We start from the raw sequence: 15,853 nt of genomic DNA, 5'->3' as shown, positions 1-15,853 counted from the left end.
CCCTATCCCATACCCCAGATCGCTGTTCTCTCTGCATTTTCCCCATCAGCAGCCAGCTCATATGTTCTTGTTCAGCTGTCTGTTCCTGCTGCTCACGTGTATAGGACCACCCAACAGATCAGATGTGTGAAATCATGAAGGTTAGAGATAATCTTGCTAAAACAGCTCTGTAAAAATCACCTCTGCTCCAGGAAAAAACATTCCTGGTACTCCCAATCCTGATGCCACAATATCAGGTTCAGGCTTCCTCCCTGGAACCACTCACCAAAGCCAAATCTTTGGACAGAGATTTCTGAACTGGGCAAGATTTCCACTCAATGTGTTTAATTCAAGTTTGCCGTGTCAGAAAGTCCCACCATCGTGAAACCATAGTGAAACCTTAAAAAAGTCTCCACCTTTACTTTCCTAATTCTTTTTGACCCAATCATTTCAAAAAATAAACAATCTTTCTGTTAAGACATTCTCATCAAGGCAGTAATCAAAATTTTTGGAATGTGCACAGCAGTAACACTCTTTACTCACCAAAGCCACCAGGAGACAGTTTTTTCCCCATTCTCCTAAAGGTACAATCAAAGGTTGGGGTTTGCCTCTCATCTTTCCTGTTTCCAAAAGGTTCCTTTTTTCACCCTGTGATCCTAGAAGTCTCCATGGCACACAGAACAGGCTAAATTCCAATAGCACCTTTTTTTCGTCTCAGTGCAGTAGGCTGCCCTTCTCTGATGGAAACTGTTTTTTCTACTCTGCTCCTGGTGAGATTCATGGGTGTCCCATACAGCTCTGCCAGGCAGTGTCTCTGGACATTTGTATTCCTCAAAACCTTGTTTGGAAAACCTAGTTCCATCAGTAGGCTTTATGCATCCATTTATTTCTATTTAATTATACTTTGAACCAGTAAAAGTCAAGGGTACATAACTCTAGTTTTATCAGACTCGTACAGCTCTGAAAAATTATTTTTAACTAGTAGGGAAATAGTCTCTTCTATTAAAGTACACAGAATAATGTCCTACATCCTCTTCTCTATTTATACTGGGGTACTGATTTCTTTCAAACATTAAAAGAAGAAAGATTACCTCAAACAGGGAAGGGTAAGATTGCTCAGTTGAATAGTTTTGGGGCAAACATGCAGATTTGGGTACATCTGTAACTATTTGCAGAAAGGCACATGATTTATTGATTAGTTTCAGTTGAAAAAGCCTGGAGAGAAAGGCAGACAAATGTTAAGAAACGGTTTGACTTTTTATTTCAAAAATAACACTGTTTAGAAATGTGTCAGAAAATAACACTGAATTAATTAAAAAAGTAATTTAAAAAAGCCCTAAAGTAACAATATTTTTTCCAGATCAAGAAGATAGGATTATATATTTAATTTTAATCACAACCCAGATTTAAAATCACGGCTAATGTACAAACTAAGATGACTCTTAGAAATAAGTCATTACAAGAAATCCACCACAGTCAAGAACATCTGTTGCTCGAGATTTGGGTATGCTTTTACATTGAGTCATAAACTGACATCATCAGTCTAAAGACAACATCAAAACAAACCTTAAGACAGAGCTACAGTGCTCATTACTTAGTCACAATAGACAGTTATGTCCCAGTTCAACACATGCAGATCCCATTTCTCTGCTAGAATTCTTAAAAGACAACACTGTGAAATCTCACCTTGTACAACAGGACTGAATTTTACATTTCAGCTCCTAAAAATACCCAGAGCTACTATTATGCTCTATTAGGACACGTTGATGTTTGCTCAGAATATGAAATGTTATAGTTTTATTTCTTCTCATTCAGACAATGTATTTCATGGGTGAAGCATCAATTAACAGTAGAGAATACATGAAGAATTAAAACAGAGTTTCTTGCTCCTGGAGGAGTACTGACTCAGCTCCCTTGTTAGGAGCAATTATTTTAGTTAAATAACAATGGATAAATAACTCAGAACTTCCGGGAGTACATTTTCCCTATGGAAAACACCTACCTAAGGAAGTCCAGATGTTTCGAATAAAGGTAGGAATTGCAAAGAAATCCTGTCAGGCATCTGCAGCAAACTTGCTGGGCTTCCCAGCCATCTACCAGTGAGGCTGCTGAGAAACCTGCACTCTGGGGCTGACATATCTGCACTGTGAAGCTGAATCCATGCATTTTCCTAAGAAATAAGTTTATGCTTTGACAGTTTTTCTTAATAGTGATTCTCACACTACTTGTGTGAGGCCACAACCTATGAATCCTATGAATCAGTCTGACATTCTGTTACAGAAAGGTATTTTTCTTTGGCTCTGCCGCACAGTTTATTCAGCTCGCCCCATCAGGACACAACTTGCAGCCAAAGGCACTTCACAAAGCAGCTGCCAAATTTATTCTCATATGCTGCCTACCTCTAGCAGCTTAATTATCTTATCAGCTTCAGCAACATGTAGTTATCTACACTTACCTATGGGAAAGAGACATTATCTTGGGAAAATGACATTATCCCTCCTTCCAAGTCTGACCTTAAAACTTTTTCCCAAGCCCAAACATTTGCTATGACACTGATTTCAAACCTTCGCAATAAGTCACTATGTTAGAGCAGAGAGCAGCCAGAGCTCACATCCTTCCCAAGGCCAAGAGAGTCATATGCCCATCCACATCCTCCCTGCCTCCAGTGGCTGCTGGAATATCTCTGCTATCTGCATCAACCAGCTGGGAAAGGGCTTTGAAAACCTCGGAGGGGTAGCATTTGTTATAGTGAAACCCGGCCAGTTCTGCTTTGTGTGTGCAGAGTGTGAGCATCACCACTGAGGGCCACCCCAAAAGGATGTGCAGGTGCGCCTTTTGAGGTCCAGGCAAGCAGCTGTGGCGAGGGGCAAATCCTGCACCTAAGCTAAACACATGCCAAAGGGGGAAAAGCTAGAAGCTGAAAGTAGCCGCTGCATCCTTCCCCCAAGGCTTGCATCCTCTCTGCCCGTTGTGTTGCCATCTTGTATGCTTTTGGGATGCTAGCACATGCTGGGAAATGTTATATCTAGGAAATTAAGTAGGCAGCCTCCACCATTACAAGAGAAAACCACACTACAGTAAGCACCATTTAGGAAGATGGGAGAAGGAAGAGCAGAGTGAGTGTCAGTCTCTGCAGTTTTTAGGCTTTATTTTAGGAGTTAAAGGGATGATAGGGTTTGTGCTAAGTGCTGCCCTGCTCCATCAACTTCCTTATCTTGTAGATCAACTGATCCATCTCCTTAAGGATCCTTCCACAAACTTAAACTGACATGAACTGCAGCTGTTATTTCCTGTATATTCTGAGAGCAAAGTAAGAATTTATAAATCAAATTTTCATTGAGAATTTATTGGTGTTTTTATAGTTCACTCATAGAGGAAAAGCTTTAGACAATCAAGACAGAACTGATCCAAATATCAAACCTAGATTAAAGACAACAATACACAAGAACCAGAATTACTTGGCTATGATATTAGCATGGAGTTGATATCATATTGGTATGATATCATAGTGATCTCACCACCTCAAATCACTAAATAAGGAAGAAAGAATTAGCATTTAGGCTAATAATTTGGCCTTTGAAAAAAGAAGTGGTTTGTCAGTTTTCCGGCAAATACTCTTTGGAGCAAATACTGGAAACAAATACCATTTCTCGGAAAACAAAGTGGTAAGAACAGGTCACACCAAAGACAGCCCAATTTCTTGTCCTCAAAGGTAAAGTAACCCAGCAAGGCTCTGCACTTCAGCAAGTGGAGAGTATAAAAGGAAATTTTATTCCTTTGTTATATCTGCTGAAGCACGAAATAAATGCTATGGATGAATGAATCCTAGAATCCAGCTCCTAATCCTGCTAATGTTCATGTTCATGTTTATTTTTTGTTTTACACAAAAAGTGCTCATAAATAGTCTGTAAGTCGTGTTTCCTTCAGCTGCATCAAATATAAACAAAGCTGACATGATACTCCCGCCCAGGTTTTGTTAGTTGGGATGCTAATGACGTCTCATCAGCCTTTTCAGTTCGCCTAAAAGTAGACCTCTAAAAAAAAAAACCAGTTACTTGGTCCCAGCTGGTGCTTGATCATAGACAGACCCAAGTTTCTGTGCACATCAGTCTCCAGTTCATCTTTAAACATCCCATAAAATTCCAAAGACAAGAAAACCTCATTTGAAATGCTACAAATCAGCCCCTCAGATGAAAATAAACTATGTCCTTTTCTATTTCTACATTCTCTGTACTTTTTCCCAAAATGTATATGGACTCTTTGCAGTAAAGCCTCTCTCAATGTTACACTACCTATTTTCCTTGAGAGTCTTTTAACCCACTCACCCCTTCAAGTAAATAAAATTTTCATTTCAGGCTGGCGTCTTAGCTTTGATAGGTAGCACTCCTGGTTATTTGCCCTCCTAAGCAGTCAATGCAAGCAAGTAGTTCATGCTAGCACGCTGAGTACACACTTTTTACCAGATAAATTGCTTTTTTATGAAGGACTAAAATGCTTATAAATTTGTCCAGCAAAAGCCATAGTAAACCGGAGGGAAATATTATTCATCTGTGATGCCATCATTATGCAGCTGCTAGGGAAGGACACTGATATTTTACTTGATATAACAGACTCCCAGCAACTTCTGACTCTGAAGCATGACAAAAGGCTCCAAAGTATTCTCAGATGTCAGAATAAAACCAGTATAATTCTGTGTACAGCTGATTCTTCACAGGGGATATGAGAGAGCATGTGGTGTCATACCCATGTAAAGCTTCTTGCAAACCTATAATACTGTCTTTGGTGCAGAAACTAAAATAGCTCTTACACTGCTCTACTGTCCTTTGTCCAAAGTGTCTTTCAGAAATGTCAGGACCGAAGTAAATAATCTTCCCTGCATGCTGCCTGCAATTGTTCCTTTACCTACAAGCACAGAAGAAAGAAGAACTTCAATTTATTGTTTGTGTGGGCTCTGCTGTACAATCACAGCAATCAAATTGAGACTTTTTTCATTACTCCCACACATATATTTTTACAACATCTGTCTAACAGTCTTTTCTGACAAGTTTGAAAAGACATGAATTTTAACTACACCTGAGCACTGTGTTCTGAGGACGTATGTTGCCAGATGATATTGTCAGAGAGAGCGGCACTGTTGCTATGTGCAAGCACAGAGCAGCGTGTAGCCTCAGCCAAAGGTAGCTTCTGCTAGTAGTCAAAAGACCTCATTCATCCCTTGTTGCTTGTTTCCACTGTTCTAGCAGTAACTGAATTTTGAGTCAGTTTGAGTCAGTTAATGTCTGTGAAAGAATAAATCATTGAATATGAATATGTTTGTATGTCACAACTAAAATATCCTTCTAATCAGAAATCATCCACATGTGGTCATAAACTGAGTTATGCTTCACATGCAGCAAGAATAGCAGGATAAAAGAAAATGTCTGTTTGTGAAAAAAATCTTAAACCCATTCTACCCAGACCATGACATTATTTTTTCATGCAGAGGTTTAGACAAAACGTTTTAGAACCAGAACACAACCTTGGAGAACGTTTTCCAGCTGCAAACTAACATCAAAACTAGGGAGGTGATTAAAAAAAATCACAATCCTCAAGGAGAACAGACATATCTGTTACAGCTGTCCAGCTGACCAGCCTGCACACAGCTCTCCGAGAAATAACATATCCCACCACAAATGAGGAAACATACATTGTCATTTTCCTTCAGATATCTAATGAAGAAAGTTTTCATGCTATAAAGGTAGCATAAATCTCCTTAGCATGAAAATGAGGAGTGGCAGCTTGCACTACTTGGCAACGTGGGTTGGATGGTGTATTGTTAGGTACCAGCTGTGGAGACCTGTCCAGATCTGAGAGATAGTCATGGTCTACTCAGGAGAAATGGAGCTAGGGATTCCCTGTTTAATGTTTTTAATGGGGAAAAGAAAATCAGGTGGGGTGGAGATTTTTGCAAAACCAATTCTCTTCCACGGAACTTTCCTGGTTTTCACAGCTGAATTTTTGTGGGTTTTTTTGGGGGGGGGGAGAGGAGGGGTGTGATTACTTCCAGAGAAAAAAATCACTGCTTTACTAAGAAATTTTGTTCAAGTAATGTGTGATCCCACCACAGATGTATCAGCTTTAGAAAAGAATGTGTGAGGATATCATGTTGCTCAGCTATTTTAAGAATTCCAGTATTGAAGATCACAAAGACATCCTCCCTATAAAAAAGCCTGTATAGACACAGCCTCATTATTGCCAGAACCCACATATAAAGACAAAGCTTACCAAATAGTACAAATATAAAAACCTGAATGATTTCAAATAGATTCTACACTCAAGACTTGACTTTTCTGTACCAGTGTGAGCACAATAAAGTCAGTCAAACCACACAGGTGTCAGATGAGGAGATGCAGAACTGGACCATAGAAATCCTTGTCCATCATGATATATTATGTTCTTAGTATATAAACAAATATACTCTTCTTATAGGCAATACACAAACTGAGCTAATATTACTTGGGAGTGGCTGCTATTATATTCTCTGATATATAACAGTCACAGAATAACATAGCAGCTCAGCTGACAGGCTAAACAGGTTTCAGTATGCTATTCTAGACCTTTCTGCCACAAAATCAGCTGCCTGTGAAATAACAGAAAAACGTGAAGAAACCAAGTTCTCTGTTATGTGATTACAGCTCTCACTCCTGACACAAAATGTGATCTCTGCATTCTCTTCTGCAACCTTTGCCAAAAGTCTGCAGATCTTACAAACCTTCTAAGAGCGTGCAAGAATCCACTTACTATCTGCAGGATGGTGATTCAGATTTTACCCAGAAGGATGACCTATAATGCGGGTTCCCATTCTTGCTGAGTGCAACTCGCACTGAGCAACACAGAGATGAGCGATGCATCAAGTTAGACTACGATCTTGAACAATTCCTGATTACAGGTTATTTTTAAGATTCGGCACAGTTTGTTTTACTGTACAGCATCGCTCAAGGCTCCCGGTCATTTGGGCATAAAACCCTTTATTCATAAAATGTGAATTCAAAGTGTGTTCCCATGAACATCCTGATCTGGGACAAGGAAACTGGTGGGTTCTGAGCAGTGCCCAGCAGCTGGTTTCCCATCATGAAGATGGCCAAGCCCATGCATCTGTGATGGGTTTGGGTTGGGCATGTTTACAACACAAACTGTGGCAGATGCAAGCCGGCTCTTCCTGTGATCCAGGCCTAAAACGTGTAAGCTAAACAAGTTCTCATTGTACCAAATCCAAGATAATATACCCTGCCATAGCATTTTATCTCTCAGTAGGTTTAATCAGGTTGGCCTTGAAGTGCTGTACTAACATGGTCTGTCTTGACTTCCTCTGGTAACCAGTGGACGTAAGCATCCCATGCTTCCCAGCCCCTGCTTGTGCTGGTCCTCTTATGGCCTAACTTCACATCCACCCTCTGCATTTCCCAGCCAGGCAGGTAACAGCTTGGCATTTACCCTACAACACACTATGACCTCTTCAAAATTTATTCCGTCTCTATTAGGTAGCTTACCAGGACACCTGTTAAAAATCAACTGGGAGAAGACAGTTCCTGGGATAATGTGGACACACAACAAAGGGAGGGCACTGCTGGTGACTGCCTTCCCCTCCCATCAACTCCCATCAACTCCAACGGATGAGGTCTTTGCTTCCCTGCTGACCATGGGGCAGCCAGCTCAGTGAAGAGAGCCTCAGCACATGGAGAAACGTCTGAAGCATGGCAGCAATGAATGAGCACACAAGAAGCTTTCCAATGGGAAGAAGAAAGGGAAAATTCCCAAGACAGTGACAGCTCTGCTTACTCTTCAACATGAGGCAGTGCGCAACAGGCTCAAGTGTCTTCCATATCAGAACTTATTTCACCTGCCTTCATTGCAATTTGGTTAAAAATCAATTTCAGATAAACTTCTTATGTGGATTAAAGAACAGGGATTTCATGTTGGTACCTACATGAGCTTAATATAGTTAAATATTTATTCTCAGTATTTGAAAGAAAGCCAAGGTATCTCATGTGTTCATGGAACCTGCTATCCATGATGTGTTGCATCCTTACTCTAGGGGAAGCTAAGATGTAATTGTACCATCCATGGTTTTCCTTTCAGTTTCTAGATTTATAAAACAGAAGACCAGCCAAGCACAATCAAGGATGTAGGCTGCTTCTTTATAAACCACTGACTATAAACTTTCATTCAATTACCCTATATTGAACCCAACAACATGCATCTGACAAAAGCATAAGTTTTCTGGATTTCCTCCTGTGAAAATGAATAGTATTGTTTTAAAGGAATGAAATTTTCCATTCTAACCTTCTTTATTTATTCTACTACTATCTGCTTTCATGAAAAAAAAAACCATCTTGTATACTAGTAAGTAAAAATTACTTTAAAATACTTGCAAAATTTAAATAAAGCACTTCTCACCACTCTTTTTCTAAGTTAAGCAGACTGAGTTCACTGACAGGCTGTGCCTTCAGCCCTAAAATGGCTTTTGTAGCCTTTGTGATCACCATCTTCATATTTATTCTGTATTTTAGGTTGACTCTGGATACGCATGCTATATTGTACAGTCCATCCCCTTTCACCCTTCCCTCCTCTTCTTCATCACTCTTCCGATGACAGCATCAGCCTTCCTTAACCCAGGGCTGTGGTATGAAGGCGTGGCAAGCGACAGACCAGCTCCTACAGCCTTTCCAGACTCACTGCTTTGGATCTCCTGTTCAAGGGACAGCTTTCATTGCCTGATTCTGAACAGAGAAGTGTGTGTTTGTATTTGTATTAGCAAACTGTGTGCAAATAGGCCTCCTATACTGAGACATCATGATGTCTTCCTCCAGTTCCTATGTCCTCATCACTCATTAAAATTCTGCCAGTCTTCATAACATAAAATCACTGCTAATTACACTGTGAGAATATTTGCATCTCTGTCATTGATGAACACACAGACTAGTGTAGGGCTGAGTAATAATCTAAGACATGGCACATACCAGAAATAAATACATTTGGTGAGGTTTCCTTTTTTGGCTCAGCTTCTAATCCATTTGGTATTTGCTTCACTGATATCATAGTGTGCTTGTCTTAAATTAGAATGTTATGCAATACTGATACTGTCATGGTATTTTTAGGCAGTTTAATGAAACATAGTCAAATTAGGTTTTCCTGACATGATTAATTCCTTCCATAATCATGGTGGCTTTCATTAAATACATTCCGTATCTTTTAGTCTGTTTACTATCATATCCCCATATTTCCTTTTTCTTTCCTGGGAAGGATGACAAGGCAGCAGACTTATAAGTTACACTGGACCTTAAACTTGATTTTTCCAAATTTTAGGATGCCTTCCGATTTTCCGTATATACTACCTCAGCAATTATTAAGATATACGTGACTTCTTCATAACTGTAAAGAACATTTTAAGCCAGTCATCTGAAAACTAACCAAGCCAGGATCTTCAGGATGGTTGGTTTAATATATCCAGAATGGCCTATGCAAAACAAAAGAAAAAAAAATAATTTTCTAACACAATTTTTCAGGAATTCTCATTAAATTGTAAAGCTGTTTTCTACCTCTTTATGACCTGAATACATCATCTTAGCTCTCTCCAAACAGAACAAAAATACCAAAACCACAAAACACAAGAGAAAAGGAAAATCATGCATGATTTTCCTAAATTCTTCACAGATGCTGACTCTTCAGCCACTTGTAAACCAAGCGACACAATAAAGTAAAAAAAAAAAAACCAAACCAAACCTCTTTTATTATTCTCTCTGCACAGTCTAGCAAGAAAGGGGTTTTGTTTGTAGATATACTTGTGCAAATCAAACTCTGGACTTAGCCCATAGTTCATCAGAAATATATCTTTCCTACGTGGAGGTCAATACAGTTTCTTTATTAAAGCTACAATCTGAAACTTGCTAGCAAGTTGGAATATAATTAGAATTTACAGTTGGCATCAGCATTGAATGAAATTAAGTCTCTTCAAGGGAAGAGAGTATCTTTAAGGAAGATATTTAGATTCATTGAGCGGTTATTGTGTCACGAGCCACAAAAGCAGGCAAAACCATAGCAAAGTTAAAGTTCGGTGGAACACATTAAGAAAGGATTTTACTACAGCTACCTCGGCACACCACCTCCTGCTAGAACCACAGATACATTACATCCAAAATGTATTAAGGGATGCAAGGCATAAAAAGAGAAGAATTATAGAAAACAATATTAATGTATGCCATAAGTGTGTTTATTACACCTATGTAGTAAGACTTACTACCTTTGAGACCGTAATCACTCGCACTGTTTCTGCAAAATCTTCAGTGAGAGCCCTGGAACTGATGCATTTCTCTGAGATACAGTTCCCATGCAAAATAACTGTAGTGCAATGCACAACACCAGAAAAATTTTTACACAGATGTGACCCAGATACAGATCTGAACAAACCTTGCACAGATGCAAGTACATCATGTGGCAAGAATAGATTAATTTTAAAACTCACCATACCTGTACTACATCAGGAGACCAAACGTCATACAAGCCACTCTTCCATCAATCCCCAAACAAAATAGTTTTGCGTGCTTTAATGCTGCCGTCCACTGTACGGGGGGTGCGTACAATCTCTGAAAGCCACTTCTTCACTGGCAAGGGCTTGTCTCCCAGAGCAGCCTGTAGCTGGCCCACAAACATCTGCAGAGGAAAAGCCGCCCCTGAGCAGCCCTTTTTCCCCATCCAAAAAACCCCAGTGGCACAGGCAGTGCGAGACTTTGGCATCCAAATAGTAAACATAGCATCCAAGGAGCTTCAACAGTAGCTTCCAAAGTAGCTCAGCAGAGGCCTTTTACCGAGCTCAGTACTTCTGTATCAACAGCTGCAGCTACAGCCACAGACACTTAGAAACTCCGTGTTTGCATCTCTAGTCTTTATATAGATCGTCATCCATATTCACAGCTAGAAACTGTTGCAGGTGCATGGCCACTCTTCACAATGTAAAATCGTTCCAAAAACTCTGGAGGGTTAAATTTGCCCTAAAATATCTTGCCATGTTAGCTATAACCTCTATTCCCACACCAGCCAACAGCTGGCACAGACTGCATTGTGCACAGTTGCTAACACAACAGCAACGCAGTCGTGTGCTTACTCCTGTTTCAGATCTTATCTGGCTGCCGGGGCATCCAGAAACACACAACAAATATTGAACTACTGGCACTCTTCAAGCTGTTGTCAAACCACGGCCTTCTTCCTAACTGCAAGTCCACACAACTTATCGAACAGAAGTTCCACCTGACTTCTGTCACTCTTCTGCTGATATCAACATTTCAATAAAAGTCAAATACAGCAATATTTTTTCCATTTAATGGCAGCAGTTGCACACCGTGCAGTCTAACAGTTGTCTATAATATTTTGATGAATATACAGCACCATTAGAAAACATGGAAGAAGATAAATTCACTGCTGTTCTTCTGGTGGTTAAATTAGTCCTACATTCTTTTTCATCCCCAATGGGAAAAGTAGGAAAATGAAAAGAAACAAGGAAGTTAGTTCTTTTTTTCTCACTCCCTACATCTGACTTTATATACACACTTTTTCTTTCTTCTCTCTACACTGCCTTCCAGATTAATATAGTCTTTAAATGTTTTCCTTCTTACTTTTTGGTCATTTTTGTTTAGTAGAAGAGAAGAAAAGAAGAAAAAAGACAATGAAAGCCATTCTCAGAAAAAAAAATTGCAAATCAAAATTCTTTTAGACAAGGCATTTTTCTTCTGAATTTCTAAAGGCACAAAATAGTTTTCAAAACAAAACAGAAAATAGAAAATAGCTTTTTTTAAATGTCACTCACCTAGCTTATTCCTCCAACAACTCAGAAAAAAGGCTCTGTGAGTTATAGAAAGGCTTTGATCTCAGCCTTGTTTAAATAAATAGGATTTTAGAGGAAAGTTCTTCTAATTTTTAATTACAATAGGCAATCAACCATTAAAATATATTTAGGTTATATAGCTAACAAGTATCTTATCAGCATCTTGCACTGGACAAGACTTAAATGCTGAAAATATTATCCTTTGACAAAAGGGAAATTAATTTGATGATGACAGCTACTACACATTCTTAGAATGACCTCTGATGAACAAAGTAGAGCAGGTTGCTTCAAACACCAGCGACACTATGAATGTGAAATTTCCTGCTACTCTACTTCTTATTGTCTATTTTCCAATAACAGGTTGATAAAAAGATACTATAAAAAAAAAATTAATTCTTCAAGAAACTCCATGAATGTGACTGGCAGAATTAAGCCCTCTTTAAAACTATCTTAGAATCATCAGATAGGCAGGAGACTTACAGAATATGGGTCCCAGTTAATGATTATCTTTTGTGATTGTAGTGGTAGGGGATTAAAGTTTGTTCAATTGTATGGCTAGATAATAATGCAATTTATTAGCATGACTTTTGAATAAGGAGATGGACATTTAATTTAATTAAGAACTTCCAAGCCAGTAGTTTAGCGATATTGCCAATAACTGGGAGGAGAATGGGAGGAAAATGGGAGGAGACCAGGAGGAGAATGGGAGGAGTTTGGGAACAGTTAACCAATGGGTGAACTCCGTAGGTAATTTTTGGGGTACTGACTACTAAACACACCTAAAGAATCACTTGGAGCATGCACAGAAGGTGCAGGGAATTACTTGACATTTCTTATAATTACATGTAAATATGTGATCACATGCATGATGAATAATGTATGGCTTTGTGTATAAATTACGGTGACAATTCCCTTGAGGTTTGCTTGACTTGAGGCATCCAGGATTTGCAGAACCTGAAATGTCTCTCGGTGATGTAGTTATTGTCCTATTTCACACTAGGTAATGGATCCATATTTTGAACAGCACTGTATGTTTTAAAATTTCTTTTAATATCTGCCACTGTGGTAAATGGTACCAGAACACAAATAATTACTAATAATGACTATTTAAATCAATGTGCCTCAGAAATTTAGAAAATTACAGTGCACAATGACACACAAAGAACAGAATTTATCTGCAAAAGTTAATAAGGTTCACAATTCTTTATCCAAAGTGTTAAAAAGCGAGTTTTCCTTTCCTTTGAAAAGTGGCATTACATCCCTCTTCCAAGAAAACAAGAGACAAGTATTTGCCTTTCTATACAGAAAGCAAAACTCAGTTTTGGTATTCTCACCACATCATGTAATCTGCATGGCTCCCATCTAAAGATTACACATGTAGCAGTCCCTGGAGCACTTTCCACATCAGATCTAAGAAGTTTCAGCCCTCTCTGATGTATTTTGATAAGGTCTAAGGGAGAATCTTGGCAGTACTGTTCCTCTCTGTACCCACATCACCTCCAGGATTACCATATTTTTGTTTATCTGCTCTTTATCTGCCTACTGATACAATTCTCTTCAGAGATAATTTTTTTATCACAGTTCAAAGATTTAATTCAGGCTCAAAAATACATGTTCACGCACATGATGCACACAGAGCAGCTTTCATTTTAAAGAGTGGCCAAAAGAGCTCTTCATGTGGCGTTCAGTGACATAAGGACAGTTTCAAAAATTCAACAATTCCTCTCCAGAAATATTTCCAGCACACATGTAATTTTTTTTCAGCTATGCTGAACCAGAATTTTATAATATTTTTTACTATCCATGAATGACCTCAACAAGTATTCATCCAGAGTCAAAGATCCAGCAGCAATGATTCTTTGAAGAGTGATAACTAGAAGAGATATATCATCTAAGGTTTTCACTTCAGTAACAGCACATTCATCCTGAAAATGTAACAGCTCCCTGTTTGAGCAAATGCTTATATTTTTGTCCAAGACAATTTCATTTCTGTCTTCTACTTCCCACCGTCAGAGCTGGTAAAACGAAAGGCTGCTCTGTGTCAAAGATTATGAAGAGCCTGTCTGCAAAGGCAGCAGAGGAAAGGAGCTTGAAACGTCTTTCAGCTGCCAGTGACCTCCATTCAAAGGAGGAAAGCTTTGCCTTAGTATGTCAACACTTGACCACAGGAGTCTGGAAAAGCTCCAGGAAGGAAAGAGTGACCACATACCCTCCAAAGGTCTGTGCCACCTGAAGTGGCATTTGCTCTGTGACTCTTAGTATCACTGTGCCAGCAGCATCCTTCCGCTCAGTAGTGGTGGTACTGGTCAGTGACACCATCGACATAAACCTGGGAAATGGCAAACTGTGCCTGTTTTGATGAAGATGTACCTATTCCAGTTGTACATACGGCTTTAGAGATAGCAGCGCTAGCAGTCCTTATTTTAATAAAGTCAAAATATGTTTATTTTACTTAATAATATTTAAGATGGGTAAGTCAGGGCACGTTTGGATTGACGAGGAGAAAGACAAGCCACTTTTATGTTTAAAAATATCATTAGCTGGAGCTATGGAAAAGAAAAAAGAACCAGAGTTTCGCACTTTGTAATTGACTATATGTATTTTGAGTTCCTGCAATCACTAATGAGTCTGTGAAGGAGGAGCACGTGCTCACTTCCATAGTCATTTCTTGCAGGAGCTACACCAAGAAACAAGTTCAAAACAAATAAAATCACTACAGGTCCCAGCAGAGCATGTCAGAGTGAAAGTCATGAAATCATTGGACCCATTAAATCAGTATTGATACTGTCATACTCAGGCCCACTGACTCCTCTGCAGTTTTTTCTTTCTGTTGCTGTCATTTTCTTTGCCATTGGTACAGCAGTAGAGGAGATGTTGGCCCCATGCAGGGTGCTGGTGGGCTTGGAGAGTAGGCAAGCAAAAAATCAGTGGGAAGCAAGGTTGTACAAGTGAATGCCTAAGTAGAAACTGGTTGTACCACCCAATCAGCTCCTGTTCTGCAGCATCATGAGGACACAAAAAGCAAATCTGATTAAATAAATTTAAAAACAGAAAGAAAGGAGATAATGCTGGCAAGTACAGTCCTGTCAAGGTTGAAGGGTCAAGGGCTTGTTGAAGTGACAGGCAACCACTGATTGTGATTTTACAGAGGCTGCTACAGCAAGAGGAGCATTACAACAGAAGAGGTGCTGCCGAAGTTCCTGGAGGGATGTTCAAATGTAGGCACTGGAAGGGAACATATTCCCTTAAGAGGAAAAAAGTAATGCAAAGAATGAAGTGACAAACAGTTTTGCTGAAATCTCCTTTCAGTCTTCAACTTTTAAATTGGAAGTACAGTTTGCGATTAGAGGTGAAGTTAGCACTGTTGTCCAGGAAGGGCCAGCTCTCTGCAGTGGACAACTCTCCATGGGACAACTCTACACATAGACTTGTCTCTCCAGAGAGCTGGCCATGTAGAGCTGTCCCATAGTGTTGTCCTCGACCCCTCTTTGTCCATGCTGAAAGACTACACTGTGTTAACTGGAAGCTGAAGTCAATCACTCACAAATGTTTGCCATACCATTTAACTCGGGTTTGATCTGCTCTTGACTGGTACAGCAAATGGAGATGACATAACAATGAGTTCCAGTAAGGCTAATGAAAGAAAAATAAAGTAATAAAACACAAAAAAACTCAAACCACCTTTGGTTGACAAATCACTCCTGTAAGTTAAGCAGAGTTTGTCCATGTATCTATTCAATTCGGTTTTTGATAGTAAAAGATTTTCAGGTGATGCTGTGGCCAAAATAGAGAATGGATCCTTGCTTTTCTGGCTCAGTCATTTCCCAAAATTGGCAGGTTCAAGTCAAATCCATTGCCTCCTTCTCCACTGATGAGTTCCTGTACCACCTAAGCAGTCATAGTAGATTACAGAATGAGCAGATCTGTCTATTTTTCTATTTTTTTTTTGTGGGGTCTTGTTTTGTTTCATCTTATTTTCAATTTTCCCCCATTTCATTTACCGAAAAAAAAGAATGG

The 15,853-nt window shown here is 39.3% G+C and overlaps 1 long non-coding RNA gene across 1 annotated transcript in view; it reads right to left on the bottom strand.

Annotated features, from left to right (window-relative positions):
- LOC128850481 (uncharacterized) overlaps positions 1 to 10,810 on the bottom strand; it is a 55,480-nt gene extending 44,670 nt beyond the window's left edge. Inside the window, exon 1 of the long non-coding RNA XR_008447891.1 lies at positions 10,486 to 10,810. This is a non-coding gene — a long non-coding RNA (uncharacterized LOC128850481). The remainder of the gene's footprint in view (positions 1 to 10,485) is intronic.
- Positions 10,811 to 15,853: the final 5,043 nt, after the last annotated feature.

Source organism: Cuculus canorus, chromosome Z (assembly GCF_017976375.1).
Source record: "Cuculus canorus isolate bCucCan1 chromosome Z, bCucCan1.pri, whole genome shotgun sequence".
Lineage (NCBI taxonomy): Eukaryota > Metazoa > Chordata > Aves > Cuculiformes > Cuculidae > Cuculus > Cuculus canorus.
This window is presented reverse-complemented; position numbering and strand designations above follow the sequence as displayed.